We start from the raw sequence: 18322 nt of genomic DNA on the forward strand, positions 1-18322 counted from the left end.
TTTTTGTGTTACTCACCTTCATCATGTTGTAGAAGTGGAAGACAAACATATCAGTGTAAACAAGTTCATTTTGTTTGCTAGGTATCAGGCTGCCTCAAACCCTGCCAAAAGCAGGATCAACTCTGCTTAGCCTTCTCTAGAATCTTCCCAAATTCCCCTTACTGCTCCAACATGACACCAATCCTTCCCATATGATGTGCACAGGGCTGAGTGGACAACAAAGGACAGACAAATGTGTACACAAGAATGTGCAGAAGGCACAAGGATGTGCAGAAGGCAACACATTTTTTTCAGTACGATAATTGAACTAGCAACAAACCTAATCTTATGGCTTCGGAATGTAAGCATTTCTAAGTGTTGTAAAGAATTGTGTATATGTAAATGCACATTTTCCTTATGTCAGAGTGTACGGGTTTTAGTGCTTCCAGAACTATGGAAGCAAGCAAAATTAAAATATGTGACTTTCCGATACGCAAAATGGAAAATTTCCACTCTGGATATGTAAGATTAAATGGCCCTTTTTGTACAGATAGGGCATTGCTCCGCTACCTCCAAGAACAGTGATGTCCTTGACAGAGAAAATTTTTATTGTGTTAACAGCATCTTGAACAGGAGCTTTTGTACATTTAACAGTACTCTCTGTGTGCGGTTACAACAGGGATGCACAAATGTGGATGTGAGCGGTGTAGTCACTTAGATTTGGCAGTACTAGATGGCACCTAATACATTTTTTTTACATTTGAACACAAGTTGGTCGCACACTGCTCGTCACACCAGCAAGTTGCCCCAAAGGACTGTGGTGAATGTAGTGGCGACGGCGGGTACGCCTATGCCACGATGTGTAAAAAAGAGAAAAGTATGTGTTGCATTTAGCCATCCCTGGACACCTGTTTCGAGGTAGTTGCCTCTCGTCAGCAGGGAGCAGGACAATGTAAAGGGGTGCCGAGTGGACTTCCAAAATGTAATTAAAACAGGTCAAATACCTCTCATGGCGCGCAGGTGCAGAACCAGGGCTCGTCAGCCCGATAGCTCACGGGAGCCGTAATAATTTGAACACAAGATGGTCGCACACTGCTCGTCACACCAGCAAGTTGCCCCAAAGGACTGTGGTGAATGTAGTGGCGACGGCGGGTACGCCTATGCCACGATGTGTAAAAAGAAAAAAGTATGTGTTGCATTTAGCCATCCCTGGACACGTGTTTCGAGGTAGTTGCCTTTCGTCAGCAGGGAGCAGGACAATGTAAAGGGGTGCCGAGTGGACTGCCAAAATGTAATTAAAACAGGTTAAATACCTCTCATGGCGCGCAGAGTCATGCAGACTAGCAATTCTGCAACTGCTATATAGAACAAAAGTAGTAGAACCTAATGCTCTGAAAACAATCTATGTTTATCTCTATAATGCACTAGAAATCAATTCTGGTGAGCAGAGTTTCTGTGCAAACAACATTTAGACTCAATAAAAGACTCAGACAATGCAGAAGTATTTGGTTATAGTATTAAATATCCAAAATCAATTAAATTAAGTAACATTTTACACATTTGTGTCATGAGTCTCAGAATGTGCAATATAAAACCATACATTTAGTTAGAATTAATAGTTGAATACAGAAATTCATAAGAAGATGATTGAAATCAGGGGTTTCCTACCACCAATAAGGGTAGGAGGGTGGTTTCAAAAGAGTTCTCTAAGCATGGCAAAAGGGATCAAGGTAAAGTCCACTAAGGGAAAGTCCATGAGCATTGGCAAAAGGGGATGGAGCAGTAAATCAGGAAAGTTCAAGTCTGGTCTCTCACCAGACCACTTCAAATTGTCGAAAGGCAAGTTCATCATCAAAGGGAAAAAGGCAAGGGGCATATAAAGATAGTCCAGCAGGCAGGCTGAATGCAATGGAAGAGAAGGGACAAAGGTGAAAGGATGGCTGTGCTGAGTCTGTGTCTGGTCTCGTCCGTGGTGTGGGTAGCCTTCCTTCTCATACAGAAGTCACTTTTTATACTCCAAATAATCCATTTGTAGTATCAATTGTCACCATACGATGGTCTGACTATCATGTGACTATTCTTCCATTCACCAGGCACAAGATTGATACTCCAGCATATTTTTCCGTGTTTCTCATGAGAAACGACCGTCCATTCCGACGTCATAGGTTAGTTGACACAGAATTTATTTACTTTGTTGCTCTTCGTGAGTCAAAGTAAGAAAACAAATTGTCATGCTTTTACACAAAGACGCTTATTTGTGTGGGAACAAGATGTGAAGAAAACAGATAAAGCAACATTTTAAGGAATGTAGCAAAAGTCCATTACTATGAAAAATGCAGACCTCGGGGAAAAGGCAATTTAATGTATTTAAAGTCATCATTTCTTGTTTAGCAAAAGAATCACATAATTATGTTCAAGCATAATGAAATTCAATAAGTATATCATATGATGAAAGAGTTATATTTTTGTCAACGATTATTGCATAGAAATGTTCAATCCTAAGTATGGCCAACTACTAAAATTTTTAAAGATAATACATGTAAAATATTCTCAAAAGTTAACACATAAATTTTGTTTAAATACATCTAAGACCCTAATTGTTTTAAGCATTATTTTGGAAAGTGTCATTCACGTTTGACATTGCATATTAATTTTGCACCACTTTCTATTCTCAATGGTGCATCACAATAAAAAAGCTAAAGATGCTAGGGTTCATCATTCTTATTGGTACATTTTTGTGTGCGACTCATTTACAATAATAATTATTTGTTAATTTTCCATTAGAGCAACTATATTTACATGAATATCTTTTTCATTATGATCTAGTTAATATAATTTGTAATCCATTAATAATCATTTACTACTCATAGTAAGTAAATTCTTCTATTTCTACAAACCCAAACACACTTTTACGATGCTGATACTTCAACTTTTCTCAGTTTCAATGTTATTTTTTCTAGTCGTATGCAAAGTGCACATTGGTTTTTGTTTATCATAATCAATTTTATGTAGTGCAAAGAAAAATGAGCTTTTACACTGTTACAAGCCCCCCTTTGATGGCACATCAAGCCATCACAGTCTACTACACATCAGATTATAACAAATCACAGTTTAGTTGTTTTAAGCCCTTTTCTTCAAGACTCTTCTAGAATTATAATTTCATCAAAGTAGTTACATTGTTCGTCTTCTAATTTAACTTCAGATCTTGATCTTTTCACTCCCTGTTGATTCTTTCTATATTTACAGAATTTGATAGACAGCAACATCATCAGCATTATGCACTAAAAGATTGCCACTAATGGTCTCAATATAGAAATCAGTAGTCCATTCTTCAAGTTACCCAGCAATTTTCTAACAGTTGACAATCTTTTTCCTATCATTTCTCAGGCTCAATCAAATTTGATCCCTTTCAGATCTTTGTTTAAGCCAGTAATGCTTTTAATGTAGCTGTCTAAATCTCTACTTTAATCCGGTATGTAGGTACAACATAGTTGAACCTTTAACAACCGACAAATTCCGCCCTCCTTCGCGAGGAGGATGTCTAGGGAAAGCCGATATTACATCACCAGCGACCTTACAGAAATCATTTCAATAGCTACAACAAAAAATCCACAAGCTGTACTGGTGGCTAATTTATCAACTATGGTAGAAAGGTTTCTAATTTTATGTGAATATTACTGCAACTCCTACAGAAGGCATTAAAGCTCCAAAAATATCACTCACTAGCTCACTTGCAGTGGCACTTCTTTTCACTCTTTCATTCTGCTCTTAGGAGTCTCCTTCAATTTGTTTTACATGAAAAAACAACGTAACAACTTGCATACCATCCTTTCAGTAATTTATAAAAGCCATTTTCCCCCCACATATAATGCACCCCGGGAAAGATAGGATTGACTTCTTCTAAATACCTTCCCCAGTTTTCATAAACATGAAATGCATGTTTACATTAACTAATACCTACAAATTGTGTGTTAAGTTTTTTACCTTTATCTACATATACAAACTTTCCTTTATGTTAACAGTTTGAGGTTAATGTATCATTTCTTTCTACTGTTTTATATTCGTCTTCTGGTAAAGTCCAAAGGGTTAGTTTTAAAGGTGCATCTGTTTTATTTGTCACATTATTTCATCTACTTTCTACTAAATCTGTGAATTTCTTTTCAGCTTCCACTATTTCACATGTTGGGTTATTTCTATGTACATAAGCAATGTCCAAAGACTGAGTTGGTCTAAATAGACTCAACAAATGAAGCTTCAGGATGATGTGAATTTAAGTGCTTTAGCACAGGATGTTCAGAAAAGGTTAGATCATTTGAATAATACTGTAAATGACCAATATCATTGAGTAAACTCATTAATACACTACAAGAAATTCCATATGTAAACATTAAACTAAGATAGGTAACATCTTCAGCATTTGATGCAGTTAATTGCATCCATACTTAGGAATCACTAACATCCATTGTGTCAATATACTCATGCAATAAACTAGTATATGAATTCAGTGAATGTTCAGTTTTTGTAAAGTCAAGAAGTAAAGTTTTGTAATTCAATGCAATAGAATCAGTGCTATTAGTTTTGGCATCTATGGGTGCATAAAGTGGAAAGTATAGAATGATAATCAATGCAACTGATATTAAAGTAATTATAGTAAATACTCCTGCACAAACACGTTTGCGTCTAAGAGTGATTTCAGTGCTATGCTTCATGGCTTCTCCCAATTCACATCAATTAACTAAAAATAAACATAAATAGCAGCAAGTGGTTTGAACAACTCAAACAATTTGCCACAAACGCACCAAGGCACAGTTCAATAGTTCTGTGCAGGATAAGAAATATGCAAATCAGCTTCATTGATGAGTTTGTTTAGGATAAAGGTGTCAGTTTCTCAAGTGGAATACCAGGATTGAAATTCAATTCCACTACACAATTAGTTTCATGAAGGTTCAGGAGGATCCGTATTCTTAAAGCAAAAGGCAGAAATCTCACGCTCCCATTCATTTGCACCAGATACATCCATTCAGAAGATGTTATGTTATTATGATTTACACAGCACGCAGCTACTCCGAGGAGTGTCCCGGAGCTAGACAGACATAACGGCACCTATAGCGATGACCTATACAGCTTGTAGGAAGAACAAGGTCTTTAGTTTTTCTTAAAGGCGGTGAGATCATGTGTTGTGCGTAGTTCCACAGGGAGTTTGTTCCATGTTGCTGGCCCCAAATAGGAAAAGGGTCTGCTGCCCATTCTAAGCAGGCAGATTTTTTGGGTCTCTAGCCAAGTGTTCAGAAGAAGAGAGTAAGGTACACCAACCATTAGTTTATGTGCCTTGGAAGAACAAGGAGGCATCTAAACCTCTTGGCTTCTTCCATCCAGAAAGGAGGTAAGCCAGTTTAGGACAGTATTCTTAATCCAATTGCCTAGAGACAATCAAGCAGCTTTCGATGAGAAACAGTATCGAAGGCTGCTGATAACTCCTGCAAGATCAAAATTGGCTTGCCTCCTGTGTCCAGGGCTCCTTTTACATATTCCACAACCTTCTAAAATCACTGTTTTGATACTAAAGTAAGGCCTAAAACCTAACTGGCTAGGATGTAGGAGATTATTCTCCTCCAGAAATTGCGACAAATGTGCATTGACAGATTTTTGTAATATTTTGGAGAAAGCAGGGAGAAGGCAGCTGGGTTTTTGGGTCTGCTGTGTGTTTTTTAAGTAACGTTTCTAATGGGCTGGGACCTTTCCAGATTGTAAGGAGGTGTTTAATACTCTGTTTACATTCTGGTAAATAACCTGGGTCATTTTGGTCAGCAGTGCGGGAGGGCATGGTTCGGAAAGGGAACCCAACTTCAGACTCTTAAAAGCATCCAAAGAGTCCTCTAGAGGCAAAGCACAGAAATTAGCAAAGGTTAGAATCTCTTGGAGAAAGTAGGAACCTGTGTTATCTCAGAATGGATCATTGTTGATTGCCCATCTATAAGAAGATTTGCCTGAATTGTGGAGATTTTATCATGCAAAAATAATTCCACCTCATCGCACCATTCTGTCGAAGGTTGACGATCTCTGGAAATGGCCTCAAGGCTTAGAAAGTTTTAATAATTTTAAAAATCTTCTTAGATTTGTTGCCGGCTTCCGCAATCTTCTTTTTCAAATAAGAATTGTTTTGCTAGATGCACCTCTACATGATAGTCCTTCAGTGCTAGCTTATAAAGCTTTTTATCATCTAAGCTGTAGTTGTTTATCTATTTGCTTTAAAGATGCTTATATTGTTTTTTACTTGATTTAAGGGTCTTATTGAACCAATTGGGTTACTCCTATAAGAATGACATGCAGAAATAGGGGCTAGCTCATTAAAGTACCTTGAATCCAGTCATCCAAGCACACAGCATCCGATTCAAGGGAACCAGAAAGAACTGGTCTATTGCTTCAAGTGCTTGAATCAGATTAGCTTGCTGGACTTTGTGACAAGCCCAAGAGTGAGCCCAGGTGTGCTCTGTGATGGAATGTCCTTTTGACATTCTTGACCAATTAACGTCTCAATATTTCATTTCTTCTGGCCCAACGGTCTCTGGGTATAACTGGCTTTCTTACTGCTCTAGGCCCTTCAGTAGGATCTGTATCTTGGTTAGTTGACCCTATTAGCTGAGACCCATCTGTACCATCAATAGTCAACTCTCTATTATTCCCCCCGGCCAAAAGAGTGGTGTCCCTTCTGCTTGCTGGTCCCCAATAGCTTGATTTACCTGCTCCCTCTGTCTCACTGTAACCACCGGCACATCAGGAACAGGTGCTGTTATAGCATCAAGGGAAAATGGGACTCTGCGGGTATGTGCACCATGTACCCGCTTTGGGAGACCTCCACACTTCACAGCAGTAGTGGTGACCAGTATTACTTGGTATAGCCCACACCAACGAGGTTTCAAGCATGATTTTCGCATGTGCTTTTTCACCATCGCCAGGACTGAGGCTCCTGTTGAGTCACAAGGGCAGCCTCTCCAACCTGATGGGACACAGAACGTACCATATGAGCCAAACTTTTGTAATAGTCCAATATTAGGTCATCTGTGATATTCACTAAAGAATTTGCAGGAACAGCCGACTGTCTCATCACTCTCCCCATGATGACTTCATGAGGCGACAATCCTGTCCTCAGGTCTGATGTACTTCTCCAAATCATTAACACAAGAGGCAATGCATCGAGTCACTTCAAAGATTGTTAAAGCACACACCTTCGAAAATCTGGATTTTAATGGTCCATTTATCTGCTCCACCAATCCAGAAACCTCTGGAAGGTAACTGCAATAGAGCTTCTGCTCAACTTGAAATGCTACACATTACATTCTCAGGACCTCATTGTTAAAATGAGTTCCTCGTTCCGACCCAAGAGAAGTCTGAAATCCAAACCTTGGAATGAACTCTCTTAACAACAATGTAGCTATGGTGAGACTGTCACTTCAATGTGTTGGATAAGCTTTCACCCATTTTGAGAAATTGCAACCAATGACCAAAACATATTGCAAACCATGGCAAAGGGGCATGTCTATGAAGTGCATTTGCATCCGGTTAGAGGGAAGTGCTTATCCCCCTACATGACTCATTGTAACCGGTGTTTTTCTTCCAGCATTTTGTTGTTGGCATATCACCCATCGGTGGCAAAGATTCTCAGCAATCAATCTAAATCTGGGATTAAATCAGGTATGTCAAAAGAGGTGCATCATTGGATCTCTTACTACATGCGTCGGACTATAATAATGTCTAGCCATAGGTGGCAAGAAACTGTCGGGTATTACGGGTCTGCCATCAATGTAAACCCAAATGTAATCATCCCTTTTTGCTCACTCAGCTAGCACCCAACTTTGCTTTTTAGCTTCTGCAACTTCTTCCTGTTATCGATTGACCACATCACAAGTTTCAATCATGGTTAACAACAAGTTGCAATTTATGATGTCTACTGTTTCGTGATCCCCATTAAAAGTATGTGCAATTAATGCACAATATTTTGCTAATTCGTCAGCATACTTACTGCCTGCAGTCACATAGTCAGACTCGAAAGAGCAGAACGAGATTGTGAAAAGAAGTGCCTGTGTAAGTGAGATAGTGGGTGATATTTTTGCAGCACATATAAAAAGAGCAAATCACCTTTAAAGATTGTTTCTGTGCAGCAAGGTGTCCCTTCCCGCACATAAACAATAATTCCCTGCAACACAGACCCCCCCTGCAGCATGATGCATGAGTGCTGCGTTGCTGGGATTTATCCCTGCAGCGCAGGCACCCTTGCACTATGGCACGAGGGTGTCTGTGTTGGTGTTAGGTGGCTCTTAAGCACCAGCACAAGGGAAAACACAGGGGGTGCTGTTTTCTTGTAAATACAGCGCATCCCTGCGTGTTTAAAATAGCGTGTTGCTGCTAAATTGCACGCAGTGCGGCGCTGCTCAATTTCCTTGTAAATATCCCCCTAAGTGCAAGTGTATTCTAACATTGTAGCCCCTTTATTCATCATTAGCTCTTCTGTCTTTGCTCTTTACTTTCTTCCTTCCCTCTTGTGTAGCCCCAACACTCTTGAACTCCTGCTTCCAAAACCCCAGTCACAGCAAACAGTCTCTGAATCAGCTTTTCTGAAAGTGTATGACCGCTGCTCCATGCCCAGTCCTCTTCTGCTCTACAATAGTACTGTAGAAGTGGCACATTGCCTCGCCCCTCTCCTGCTTCAGTCCTTTATGGTGCACTGCTTATGGCCTTTAATATTAAATTATTTATACTATGTGAAATCATAGCATTCATAACAACACTTATGAAATCTCAAATAACATCATTTGTGAGAACACTTGCATGGTAGAGTGGTGAGTTATAGTTTATGTACTTTGGCCAACTTATATTAATATGAAGCTGGTGCTGAAATTATAAATTCAAGGTTAAAGTATAACTTTAGGATTTCTAACATTTGTGCAGTTCAAGTTTGTTTTGTATAGAAAGAATAATTAAAGTAATAGTAATTTGAAGATATGCATAAATTATAAATGAAAGGTATAACTATAACTTTAGAATTTCTAATGTTTTTGTAGTTTGAGTTTGGTTTGTATAGAAAGAATAAAAACAGTTTTCATAACCATAACTAAGCTTTCACCTTTGTTTTTTCATTAAATTTCAATGGTTTTTATTATTGATTAAAAAGTGTTTCAAATTGTAGAGTGTAGTCTTGTTGAGTGTCGTTAAGTGGTGGGTCAGAGTACAGTGGAGGAGAGTGACACAGAGTGTAGTGTTGTACAGTGGAATGTTGTAGAGTGAAGCATAGTGCAATAGTGCAAAGTGGTGTGGCATAGAGTAGAAGGGCATAGAGTTGAGTGGGGTAGAGTGGAGTGGTGTACAGTACAGTGTCATAGAGTAGAGAGGCCTGTGGCCTAGAGTGGAGTGGCATAGAATGTAGTGGTGTACAGTGGAGTGGCAGAGAGTGGAATAGCATAGCGTGGAGTAGAGTGGAGTGGGGTATGGTGAAATAGCGTAGACTGGAGTGGTGTACAGTGGACTGGTATCAAACACGCACTGTAGTACACTATATTTGTTATATATAGTGTAGTACAGTGTCTATTTAATTTTATTAGAAAGTAACTTTAAAAAATATTTGTAACTACGACTGCACTTTCTAGGTACTACTGCAGTACTCCATAATTTCTTTTTTAAATAATGAAATATGTAAAAAAAAAAAAAAGAAATGACTGTAGTACACTATATTTGTGAAATATATTCTAGTACAGTGTTTTTTAAATATCATTATGTATCTAATTTTGTTTCAGATTTTGTTAACTACTTTCTAGGTAGTACAGCAGTACTCCCTAGACTTTTTTTAAACTAGACAAAGTAATAAAAGTACTTTTATCTACCTTTATATTCTTACCTAAAGAGTCTCAATCCTTCCCATGCACTTATTAACTAACAAAATACTATAATTACACTTAAAAACCACATGGCTGCCTCTTACTTTCAATGAACAACACAACGAAAAGAGAGGAGAAATGTATGACACCGTACATCCCTTCACTGAATCAGAACACACACAGCGAAAAGTAAAGTGGCAATTGAGAGCGAAGGAAGTAGTGTACTGTATACCAAAACTTTGCTCCAGTACAAAAATCCAGATTATGGAAGTGACTACAATGTTGTCTCCTATCTAGGGAAAGTCATCCTTTATGAAAGAGGAAACCTCACACACATAATAGTATCATGCTTCCTCATCAGTATCCTCTACCCACCATTGGTAGGACAATGCCACCAGGGCGGACTCGACCTCCTCGAAGACTGTACGTAAAAGGAGGGAGTTTTGGTGGACAAGGTTTCCTCTTCCATAAAGGATGACTTTCCCTAGATAGAAAACAACATTTTAGTCACTTCCATGATCTGGATTCTTGTAGTGGACTATGTATTTGGTACCGAGTACACTACTTCCTTCATTCTCAATTGCTACTGTACTTTTCCGTTGTATTTGTTTTGCCTTTTACTTTCACTCATTAGCCAATCATATACTGCTTTGTCATAGGGCAGCCCAATATATCACTATGTTTAAGTGCCTAATATCTTTAAAACTACTTAGCAAAATTACATCTACTACCAAAATGGATAATATAGACACAGTAATGTATTTTCCTGCCAATTTTTATTTAAAAAAATCCATTAAGCCATTGTAACACTACAGCCGAGTACAATGTCTATGGAATATACAATAGTGAAAAAAATACATTTTGGGGCCCCCATTTTTCTTTTCACCCCTTTAACAAATCACCACAAAACTTTGCATAATCTGCCAATGTAGAAAAAGCAATCAGTTTGCAAAGGTTCTTGGAGATTCATCAAATGGTGGCAAAGTAGTAGCAACCAAAAATCGGAGGAATTCCTATCTCTGGGAATCCTAACTATAACTATGAGTGGCTACCACCATATATTCTGTGCTGATATTTAACAACAGTTTGACTGCTAAGAATAATAATGTGTTCTCTTTTTGGGGAGTTGCTTAGTTCATCATTTTTATATGTATGACTGTGTTGTTCAAATCTGATTGTTCTCAAATCTGTCGTAAAATTCATTTTACAATCTTTTTGGGGGAATTGTAGTTTGTTTTGCATTTGGGCTTTTTTAATTAATTGCCATTTTGGATTGAATTGGTATTTTTGCATGATTTTGTAAAGGAGGAATTGCAGGAAGATGTAATATCCGTCCCACTAATGCGTTATGGTTATTGACGTTTCAGCATGTTTAGCAGTCTAGTTCACATTTGATTATGTCATAATTGTGTCCGTTTTAAATTCCTATTGATCTCTTAGTGAGAAATTTGAATAATTCTGTTTAGCTTGAGCTTCCATGTTTATTTGTTGCATGACATTTCTCATTTTCATTTGATTCATACATTGTAGTCTCTAGTTCAAAATGACCTTTTTATTTTATTTCCCACCCCTCGATTTATATTGCTTTCATCTTTATCTCTTGGTGAAATTATCCTGCACTTTGATATTTAATGAGCACTGTTGTTTTCTTTTGATAATTCAAATGTGATATAATCTTTTAGGCAAATATCTGTGTGGCCAGTTATGTTTGTCTGAGACTACCTTGTATATAATATAGATACACGAATAACTCTTCACCATTGTTGAGGCGAATTGGAATTCTTGTTCTCCATCTTAATATGCACTTTGATTCTAATTGACCAAGATGGTGCATTTTATCACCTCCTTTCTCACTTTAAGTGGCCTGGCCTCTGCCATAGTATGCCACTGATTGCTGATTGTATCTTTGTTCTGTAAGGCACAAATGTGTTCTAAGATTCTCTTTTGCAGGAGGCATATGGTGCTGCCCATATATTTCAAACCACAATTACATTCAAGCATTTAGATCACATATTGCATTTACTTGTTTATTACAATCCTTCAGTTGGGTTTGGCCGCAAATTCTTTGGTGTTTTGTCCAGTTTTGAAACCTTAGCATGTTTTCACCTTTTTGATGCCTTTATGAGATTTTTGCTAACCCATTTTGGTCTCTGTTTGTTCTCTTGATTTGTTTATCTTTCAAAGATGGTGTTTTTTTAAATGTTAGTGCTTAATTTGAGCCCAATCTGTTATCAATGTCTGAGTCTTAACATATCAGGCCCCAATGTCTCAGAACAATCTTTCTAATTTGTTAATTTTTCTGTAAATTAAGATTAACCTGATGTAGCTTGTGCTTGACTCTGTTAGGCCTCGTTCTTTCTTTGTGATGAGAGTGTCCACTGTTTTTCCTTTTGATCTTTCTTGAACATTAGTGATGGTCCTTGTTTTGAATCTCCTTCTTTGAAATCAATGTTGGATATCTTTGTACTTATTCTAAAAGTCATCTTTGTTTGAACAATTTCTTTTTATCCTTAGAAATTCACCATGCTGTATGTTTTTGTGAATAGCCTTTGTAGAATATTGTTTGTGGATGTTTCTCTTCTATAAAGTATGGTCTCAATTTTGTGACCTTCAATGCGGCCGAGCAGCGGTCTCCGCCTTCACTTGAGGATTCTCCTCTGCGCCGTTTGATTGCTTATGAGGAGTGATGCAGACGCTTTGCTAGGTGTCTCAACCCTGGTGCCTGAGCTCAGTATCTGAGTCAATTACAAATTTTTAAAATGGCGGCAATAGGAGGACAACGTGACCACTATACTCTAATTCTCTATGACCACACTTCAATGGCATCGTGAGTAGTTTTCCACACTCTTTCTCTATCGAGTCTTGCAAATTCTGGTAAAAATCTCGAGCAATCCCGAGCAATGGGTACCGGCTGTTTCTAACTCCAAGGTTAGAATCCCTTGCCTGACCCCAAGATGGCTGCCACAGTTTTCCCTACCACCGGACTCCAATCAGGCCTTGAGCACATCCCCCATCGGCCTAAATGGCAGCCCCAGCTCCTTCTCTGGTTTGTCTTTACTCCCTCCCCCACCTCCTTCTTTAACCTTTATCCTCTAGTGCGGACACGCTCTTCCACTACTTGACTCTGTTACTGTAGCCAATGTATCTATTCAAAACAGTTTTTCCCGAACGCTGAGACCTGAGCAACATGGCTGATGCCCGGTGGAGTTGCGAGACAACTAAAGAGGAGGTTGGCTCTGGTTTCCTCCTCGGCTGTCACCTACCTAGCCGGTCATTGGACACAGTTCTTCCTCGTCTTGCTGCTATGGTTCCTCCTCCCCTCCTTTCCTACAACTTCTCTCAACACAGTTGTTTGTTTACCGTATCTTACTATGCTATTTGTAACTGATGTAACTTGTAACGCAATGCTCCTATGGTATAGAGCTCTGATTCCTTTGGGTCTAGCCAGCGCTTTATAAACCCTTTTAGATGTACCTTGTAATGCAACGATCCTCTGGTTAAGCGCACTGATACCTCCGGGTCTAGCCAGCGCTATATAAACTTCTCAAATCAAATAATCTCAAAACTGGTTTTCCTGAACGCTGAGACCTGAGCAACATGGCTGATGCCCGGTGGAGCTGCTGGACAGCTAATGAGGAGATTGGCCCTGGTTTCCCCCTTGACCGTCACCTACCCAGCCGGACATTGGGCACAGTTCCTCCTCGTCTCCTCGCTATTATTCTTTCCTCCCCTCCCTCCTGCGATCTCTTGAAACATTGTTTATGTGTATTGTACCTTACTATGCTCTTGTAACTGATGTAACTTTTAACGCAACAATCCGAATTGTAAAGCGCTCTGATACCCTCTTGGGTCAAGTTCGCGCTATATAAAACTTTATAAATAAATAAATAGAATAAATAAATAAATAGTTATACCTAAGATATTGACCGTTTTGCTATCTATCATGTATGTGTTATTGTCATTAAGTCTCCAGAGATTTTCTTTGAATTCTTGTCATGATCCATTACAGATTATGAAGAGATCGTCTATGAACCTTGTTCAGAAAATAATTTTTTGTAAGTAATGCTCATGATTTTCTTCCTAGACGACTTTCTTTTCCCACCCTCACATGGTGAGATTCGCATAGCTCGGCGAAACTGATTTTCCCATGACGGTATTTCACTTTTGCTTGTACAGTTTGTTACTGAAAAGCAAAATGTTGTTCTTTAAGCACATGCCAGTCATTTGTAGTAGCATCTTTGAGTGTTCTAGTTCTCCTATGTTTCTAGACATACTCACACGCTCTCAAGCACACATCATGTTTGTTTGATATGAATAGTGAAATTATATTGATTGTGACAAGATATTCTTTGTGCCGAGAGGTATTTGCCAGTATTTTAAGCAAATCCCCAGTGTATCTAATGTATGAACTAAGGTTATGGGGGAGAAAGTATATTGTGGGTGTTTGATATCCTTAGTGCGGTATTCCTTCAAACGTTTTGACTTTACCACTTCTGTTTTGCTGGATTTATTTTTATTGGCTTTAGTACTCTGTGCACTTTAGAACTACTAACCAGTACTAACATGCCTGTGTCCTCTCCCTAAATACCAAGGGCCTGTAAATAAATTAAATGCTACTAGTGGGCCTGTAGCACACATTGTGACACCAATTCAAGCGGCACTTTAAAACATGTATCAGGCTCGTCATTCCAGCCTGTAGTGCAGTTTTAAACTTCCATTTTGACCTGTAAACCTTCCTTTTAAATACTTACAGGTCACCCCAAGGTAGGCCCTAAAAGCCCATTGGGCAGGGTGCCTGGTATTAAAAAATAGTACATGTGTACATTGGTTTTGCAAGTCCTTGTATTAAAAAACTCCTAAAGTCGCTTTTCACTACTGTAAGGCCTATTCGATAACACTGGGTTATCCTATTACATTAAATAAGTGCCAACTTTGGATTAGAGCAGATAGATATATGTTTGTTAGACTCAAATTAATTGTAATTTAAAATCCTCTTTAATGGTAAACTCAGATTTTGAATCATAATTCTGAAAATTTCACTTTTAGAAAGTTGAAGTTTCATTGTCCTTACCTTTTGTGCTTTCCACCAGTGCCCTCGGTCACATGACTGAGATTGGCTCTGCTGTTGGGGTGTGTGTATTCCTCCAGAGAGCGACACAAAGGGGATTAGGTGTGGGTAGAATGGGCCATACTGCTAAGGTGGCTGGTGGCACCCTCTTGCACTTACAAGGGCTTGCCTCCAGCACACTCTAAGGAACCTGACACCAGCTTTTGTCACCCCAGACGTTTTTGAGCCTTGATAGGGGAAGGGAAGAATCAGATGAAGGGAGGACAGGGTGCCCCCCACACACACAAACACAAAAGCAGGTGACAGGTAGAAATATTGGACACTCAGACCAACTCTTCAGAACACTGGATATTTCTGCATTATGGAAGAAGAACTGCCCTGCTGCCAGACTACTGCATTGCTGTCTGAGAAGGAAGACTGACCCTGCTTATCTTCATCCCAAGCTAAACAAAAGAGACTCCAAGGGTCAGTTGGCTGGCCTCCTGTGTGAGCTACAGGGACACAACAAGCTCCAGAGGCCTCCCTGCAACTGCCCAGCTAACCTGCTGCAACTGGACCTGCCAGTACCTATAAATGGAGCTGACTGATCCCTGCAGGCCTCTGCTAAAGTGAGTCCCTGATCCCAAAGAGATTCCTCTCCAGGTCTGGCTGGTATCAGAGTGTAATCCTCTGCAAGAAAACCTTAAAATACTCAAATCTGGGCTCCTCATGATCGCAAATCAGTCTATTTGCACCAAGACTCTGCTACCCACGGCTACCAATGCAAAGCTCCTGTGAGACCTGCACTTTGCGCTACTGTGACCGCCAGCGATGATCCACAATCCGAGAGCCGCACTTTGTGCTATAGCGATGACCGTCTGGGCCGGCAGGTCTGCTCTTCGTGCTATAGCGACGACAATCCGCGACTATTTCCCTCCTCCTTGTGGCACCTCCACCACGAACCGAACTCTTCTCGCCGGATTGAGAGTGCAACTCTTCAAAGGGATTTACTTAGACCCTGTATCTGACCCGCACTCGAACGTGGTAGGCCTGAACTTATGACTTCCCCAGTCTAGGGTGACCAGATGACGCGATAGGTGCTTTGTTCTTTTAGGCACTATTTTCACTAAAAACATTGAACTTTCGTGTTCTAGTAATTGGGTTGTTGTTCTTCTACATAAAAAATTCTTGAAATGTACTCCATTTTACTAAGTTAGCCTGGGATTTTTCTTGTGTTCTTTTTTCACTTTACTACTGTTTGTGTGCAGGATACACACTTTACATATTACCTCTAAGTTAAGACTGACTACTTAAGCTATGAGAGGGTCAAGCACAGGCTCATTTAATGATTTTGTGATTCACCCTGGAAATGATTGTGGCTGTTGCCAGAGTGGGGCTTCCACACTTCTCAACCAATAACCCAATTTCTTACAGTAGGAATCACTGGATTGTCTGTTTTCAGGTATCTACATTGATTTTCATTGATTAGTAATTTGCTATGCCATTCTGTTAGTCATTTTTAAAACATTTACTTTATTGCTTCCACTGGGTTTTCTTGTGAGTTTTGTTTTATAATTAGCTGTGTCCTCCAGTTGCTGACTGGCTTCTTTATGTATTTCTTTCTGTCAAGTATTCTAATATTTCCACCTTTGTCAAAAGGTTTAAATATTGTTTGTTTTTGTTTGTAGTTTTGCAAGTTAAAAATTACTTCTCTTTCATATTTCAATAGATTTTCTATTTGGCCTTTGTTGCTGTTTTTTCAGTTTCTCAATATTTGAGGATATAAGTTCATGTAAAATATAAAACGTATTTTCTGATGACAGGATAGGGCAGAACTTTGATCTTTCTTTTAATTCACTTTACTCATGTATATTTATGTTCACTCCGAATTCTTGTAAGATCTGAAGCTCTGTTAGTTCTGCTTGACTTCTATCACTTGATAATTCACATATATTTAACAGGTTTGTTATTTGGTCCATTCTGACACTTGATTTGTCAATGTTTGCTTGCCTATTCATTTTCGCTCTCTTCTATATGGCATGAATTTTCACAAGTTTCAATTTCCTTACAAATTTGTAAGCGTTAATGTACAACTCAACAAAATCAAAGTGTGTGTCTGGGCAGAATGAAAAGCCTTTAGTAAGCAATGTTTGTCCTGAATCTCTGAAGGTGTATTGTGAGAGGTTAACAATTAAGTTGTCATCTTTAATTTCACCAAAATTCCTTCCTCAGATTCCTTTGGCAGTATTTTCTTTCAATGGCCTTTTCTTCTTTAACTTTTCCATTTAGGTGTCCACTGTCACATCGCCTTCCCTTCATTTTTCGATTTATGTAAGAAACATAGACGTTAAGGCCACGGAGAGTAGGAAGGTATGGAGAGGGGCAGCACAATGTCCCACACAGGGTAGTAGAGAAGGAGCACACATACAGAGAATTTGGGGCATGAGGGATGGAGGAAGGGGCAGCAAGCTGACCACAGAGAGCAGGCCAGCATCAGCAGGGTTAGCAAGCAGACCATGGACAGCAGGCGGGAGGGGGCAGGTGCATGTAGACCGAAAATGTAGCATAGGCGGGAGAGGGTGGGAGCAGGTGCAGTATGTAGACCTCAGAGGGAAGGTTGGCATGGGACCATGGAAGTCAGGATGGAGGTGGCAGGGGCAGCACAATTGACCATGGAGGGTGGACAGGGGCACTCACATGATGGAGATCAGAGAGCAGGGGCAGCAAGATTACCATGGAGGGGATACCAGTATGGGCAGGGGAAGCACAAAGGACCAGGGAGTGCAGTGGCATGCATACACAGAAAGTGAGGGTAGCGGAGGGTTATGGGGCAGGCAAGTTGGCCATGGAGGAGGTACAGGCTGGCATGGGCAGCACACATTGACCACAGAGAGCAGGAGGAATGGGACAGGGGCAAGCACACACAGAATGTAGGAAAGGCATGGGGAGCAGGAGCAGCAAGCTGACCACAGTGGGCAAGCAGACATGGGCAGTGGTAGTCAGCTAACCATGAAGAGCAGATAGAGAAGCAGGGCCACACAGATGAAAAACAGAAGACAGGCGGGAGGGTGCAAGCTGACCTTTTCAGTGCAGGATGACATGGGCAGCAAGCTGACCATTGAGGGCAGGGGGGAGGTAGCAGGGGCACACAGATGGAGAATGAGGGAAGGCAGGGGGGTAAAGGAAGCAAGCTGACCACGAAGGCCAGGTTGCTGTGGGTTGGCCCCTTGTGGGGGCGGAGGGGGTCTGCATGGAACAATTCCCCGCTCCACATAGCCAAAGGCCATGCATAGTTGGTGTGTTGGCTGAATATGTTCATGAAAACCTAGAAATTCACTGAAAAAAAAGTTCAAGCTGCTTACAGTTCAATCTGCTTCATTAAAAAACCCTGAAATACACTGAAAATCTGAAAAAAACGAAGAGTAAA

General features: G+C 39.9%; 1 protein-coding gene across 2 annotated transcripts in view; it reads right to left on the minus strand.

Annotated features, from left to right (window-relative positions):
- The window catches only part of C5_1H8orf34 (chromosome 5_1 C8orf34 homolog), a 1018772-nt gene that overhangs the window by 136128 nt on the left and 864322 nt on the right, over positions 1 to 18322 (minus strand). The gene's annotated exons all lie outside the window — the stretch shown is intronic.

Source organism: Triturus cristatus, chromosome 5_1, assembly GCF_964204655.1.
Source record: "Triturus cristatus chromosome 5_1, aTriCri1.1, whole genome shotgun sequence".
NCBI lineage: Eukaryota > Metazoa > Chordata > Amphibia > Caudata > Salamandridae > Triturus > Triturus cristatus.